The following is a 5325-nucleotide window of genomic DNA, read 5'->3' as shown; positions in this document are numbered from 1 at the left end:
AAGCTGTCATCTAAGCTATAGAAAAGACCTATATTTGATGACTTGTGGAAAAAATCAGTAGGCTTTTCCCCAGGATTTCTGAGAATTTCAAGGCGATTTTTGTCTTCTTGTTTACCCTTCACTCTAAACTCTTTGTTTCTTGAAATCAATTCAGGTCAGGGATTATTCATGCTTTTATTATGCATTATTTCCTCATTATTTCAAATGTGGAAACCAGGCCTTCTTTGTTTTATTTTTCACATCACACACATCCATGCTGTCATGGTTTATGTAGGTGGTCCCAGGCCTCATGCGTTTGCATTGTGCATTTGTGCTTGGTTCATTGTCTAGCTCTTGGATTGATGGTGTCAGTGCTATACCCAGCTAGGGGTGGAACCAGCATACAATGTAATGGTAGGAGGAAGGTGTGTTGTTCTCTCTTGTCAGTTTCTGCTGTTTGCAGCCGCCATGATCTGCGGCCCCACCATGCACCTTGCCTTGGAGCCAACTGAGTATGGACTGAAACCTCCCTAAACTGTAATAAATAAACCTTTCCTTTCCCAACTTTGGGCATCATTTATCTTTGTCTCAGCAACAAGTAAAAAGTAACTAAGACACATGCTTTATAAGATCTCTATGTGCGTAGCAAGTTGTGCTGAACGTTTGAATGAGTGGATGAGTTTGTATTACAGCCACATAACAAAATCAAAATTTTAAAATTGAATGACAGGTATCCATGTTCCCAAAAGTCTATAGGGACTATCCCACTGACTATGCCTTCTCATAAAGTAAGTACCCCAGTCTTCTCTCCAACTCCTCTCTGAAATAAATTCCTCCCACTTTTTATTCCGGTCAATTTGACTGTTTTTTTGCCTCTACACTTCAACTACAAATTTCTATCCAGTCTTAATTTAAATACCTAAACTTGTGGAAAATTTCAAATCATTTGCAAGGATCTAATTAAAAATCTTAAGCAGTTTCACCTTCAGTTTAATCATCACTTAGGCATAGAGATGGGTTAAGACTTCTTGAATTTAGGAATGTGTCTTAGTTACTTTTCTGCTTGCTGAGGACAAAATATCTGACAACCAGAGTCAAAGGGAAAAAGTTTACTTAGCCAACAGTCTGTAGAGGTTTCAGTCCATAATCAACTGGCTCTAAGACAGGGTAGTACAAGACGGAGGGACAACAGTTTGTAGTGGACTTTCAAAGAGCGAGACTTTCAGCAGTGAACCACAAATGAATCATGCATTCTAGATCCAACCACCTCTGAAAGAATTCTGTGACACCATGAGGCTTTGGGGGGACATCTAGACACAAACCATTACAAGGTGCATCAAAATTGTTTATTTGGATTTGTGTGGAATAAAATTTACCTCCCTAACCAAGGTCATCTCTGCCTGGGGATTAGGAGTATAGGGTGTCACTCAGTCCTAACTCTGAAAGCAAATCAGGAGCATCACTTTAGGGTGAAGAGAAGTTCTGACACAAGGTCTTACTCAAGAGCAGCAGATGTTTAAAGGGAATTGCAGAATTATGCAAGCACACTCAAAGCATTTTCCATGGGAAAACTTTTCTCTCAAAATATATTTAACTGATCCTGAGGTATTGGGTTTTTTTTAACCTTTTGAATGGAAATATATCTTACAATTGTTAATCAGACAGGGGTTGTGAAACAGTTGCTCAGCCTGGACATGTTCAAACTCAGTCATAGTAACTCATGGTGCTGTCATTTCTCTGGAGTTAGGAATCAAAATTATTACTAACAAAGGTTGATTTCAAAATGTTTCATTTTGTAAACATTTTTCAAAATGTAATGCCATGAATCAGCACTGAAGTTTTATTAACACATGGAAAGGCAGAGAACTAGCAATAATATATGAATAACATAATATATGAATAACAAGATGTACATCTAAAGTAAGCCTAAGATAAATTTTCAATAAGATACAAATTCTAAATGCAAGTATACAAAAATTCTACGTCAGCTAGACTGGAGGCACTTTTTTCTTCTTAGTGGAGCATAAAATAATGGAGCATCTTAAATTCAATGAAACACAGAAGTACTCCTACATATGTCTTTTCACTCACCTTCTAGGTAGTGGAAGTAGGCAATAAAATCCATACTAATTTTTCACAGAAATTGGCTTGAAAACTTTGGAAACTTTGGAAGAAAATAAATAACCTCAATATCATGTTATTATTTCTTTCAGGTTAAATAAAGTAATGCATTTTATATGTTCTATAAAAAGTATTTTCCCAATAGCTCTTTAGCTCTTCTCCTCTCCAGTAACCTCCATCATACTATATAAAACAGTTGTATGAGTATAAGCAGTATAATAAAAAAAGTATGTTAGGATTCTTAACTGAAGCGGAGATTAGACCTAACAAGAGACATGCCACCCATTACATTAAATGATAGTGGTTTTTTGTCAAAGTCCTAGGGATTAAATCCCTAGAATAACATTTCATATCAGCTATAATAAACATGGAATACAAATCACAAACAGACTCTAACAAATTATTATAATTCCCTTGAGATTTACAAACCATGATTCTACCAAAGTTTAAGTTCTTTAAAAGGCAAGGAAAGGCTTTGTGCTAGTGATCTATCACAATGTGTCCTCTCCCAAACCACTGTCTCTACCTCCTGAATTAAGATTGTTCTTTTTTAAGGAGGTAAAATGTAAAAATATCAGATTTAGTGAGTAGTTAATATAAAAAAAATCTAGATATGTGTGAAGTTGAAAAATTTAAATGTTACTGTTTCATAAGTCCATATTGTGATCAAAGCTGGATAGAATCATGAATTAGTGTTTATGAAGTGTTTCCCACTGGAATTTATACTAAAAAGCAACATACAAAACACATTAACTCCTAACACGTATCACATGGTATAAACACCTACACATTTTCATTTCTTTTTATTTACTATTATTTTCTACTCCTAAGGAAAAGAAAGGAACCAAATTTGAGGTTTTGTATCTAATTTTTCATCCCTGAATTCCTACAGCTTTTTTCTTCCATGAGTCTTTGGTAAAAATGACACGACATATTTGCTTTTTTCATTCAAACTTGTCTCATTTTATTCCTGACCACTTTCCCCATATTCCAAAGACATTGTAGTTACAGAAAGTTCAGTGTAGAACAGACAAATGCAGTCCTCTGGATTTCTGAGGCTTTTGTCCATAGTGCCATGTGGTAAGTTGACATGTTGATCTCTTTCATGGAAAATGTCTTCCTTCCTATGCTAAAATGGGGAGCCAACTACAAGCAAGAACCCTGATACCAGATGTGTCAAAATGATCTATTCAAATAATAATTTAGGCTTTTTCTCTTTTTTTATTTCCAGAGATCAGTTCCCTGTGTTTCTTTTCTCAGGCAATCTTTTTTCACTGAGGGTGAATTTAGACATTGATTCTCTGTCTTTGGTAAATAGTTGAATTCATGGAAAGAAACACAATGTTTCTAGAAAGGAAGAGATCCAAAGAGTGCACTCAGAGACAGGAAGAAAAGCAAACATGATTTTTCTTTAGTTTGGGAAATGCAGAGAGGAAGATAGATGCCTCAACTAGTGAGAACTTTCATCCTAATAACTCTTTGGGGAAATAAGAGACCCTTTGGAAATCCTCGGGCACATCTGATGGGCTGGCTTGGGTTACAAAAGGTTTCCTTCGCCCTAGATGTGACCAGTCAGCAAACTGCCCCTGAACTTCAGAAGCACATGAAGGTTTGAACTGAGTTTATACAAAGTGCCCACACTGGACTGAAGACTAGACACATTCCCTGTCCCCAAGGTTCTCAAGTTTGCTTCTTCAGAAAGGAGAAGAAGCCCAACTGTACTCAGGATTTAACTTCTAATTATGATAGCCAAATGAAGACTTTATATTAGTGAAGGTAGTTTTTAAAAATCTGAATAAAAAGAAAATTTCTTAGATGTATTTGAATTGATAACCTATTAAATGTGTAATAGATGTACTTTTGTAATCAGATAAATTCCTAGTATTGTGTTCTGAATCATAGAAACATCCATGCAGTGTGTCTGTTGAGAAAAGATTCATTTTTTAAAAGGGGTTGGGATTTATTTCCTAATCTATTTGAGCAGAAATTGCATGACATATCCAACAACTAGTATGATAGATCTTCCCCAAAGAAGAATTTTTGTCATTCACTTGGATGGTGAAATTGAATGTACATCATTAAAGTTTTAGATGATGTAATTTTGGAAAGTAACATCTGGCAAAAAGCATAACACTGAAATTTATTATGACCGTGATAAAGTAGAAAAGGTTGCTAAATTCTTGAAATTAACTGTATGTGGAACTGAATCAGGATAAAATAGAAGTAAAAGGACAGTGGAATGGAAAGCAAATTTTAAAGAGTATAATCTTTTGGAAAAGAGAAGAGATCAAGAGACAGAGAGAGGAAAAAGGGAGCAGAATCAAAGGAAGTAAAAACTAAATTTAAGATGTATTGTGCACATGTATTGACTTCCCACAATGAATGTAATCATTATTACTGAAAATATGTGGTAATAAAATCAAAAATTTATTAAAAGGTACAGATTGTGAAAGCAGAAAATAGGTAACATTTCATGCTAATGTAGTCAGGGAGAAAAGCAATTCATCACAGCCAGTTCACAGGTAACCACTATTGTGAAAGCAGGTGCAATACAGTGAGAAACGTATCAGCATACAGTCTCATTGTGCCTTCATTCAGAGATCTTGCAGAGGATGAGCACAGGACCTTTACAGTTCCACTGCTGGGGTCTGAATCCTAGCTCAAGTATTCAGCATCTTTCTTGTCTTTATGTAGTTTTTTAACCTATATGTACCTTGATAACCTTAGTTACAAAATGCTCAAATATGCAGTGGGGCTTTGTAAAATTTAATAGAAGTTAGGTACAGTGGCACATTCTTTTACTTCTAGCTACCAGGAAATTTGAGGCAGAAAGATCACTTGAGACCATACATTCAAGACAGGCCTGGACAGCATAGTAGTATCCCCTATCAAAATTACCCCAATCCAACTCAACCCAACTCAGTCCAACCCAAGCCAACCAAACCAGTTAGTGGAGTCAATGTTTGTAAAACACATAAATCAAGCTCCATAGGAGTGAGCTCTATGTGAGAATGTGTTCATTTATTCTTTGTGTGTGTGGTGCTGGGGAAGAATGTGTTAAATATATTCATTCAACATCAATTTACACTACAAAGTAAACCACTTACTAGCATACCACAGTGATGCCAAAATTCATAAAAAATGCTCCTTTTTCTCAAGAAACTTACAACTTCATAGGAAAAACTGGAATGGTTTATTATTACATCTTGAAAAGTCACTGTGGAG

This window comes from Cavia porcellus, unplaced genomic scaffold (assembly GCF_034190915.1).
Source record: "Cavia porcellus strain 051 isolate PalLab524CR breed Dunkin Hartley unplaced genomic scaffold, mCavPor4.1 scaffold_22, whole genome shotgun sequence".
Taxonomy (NCBI): domain Eukaryota; kingdom Metazoa; phylum Chordata; class Mammalia; order Rodentia; family Caviidae; genus Cavia; species Cavia porcellus.
Note: the sequence above shows the minus strand (reverse complement) of the source record.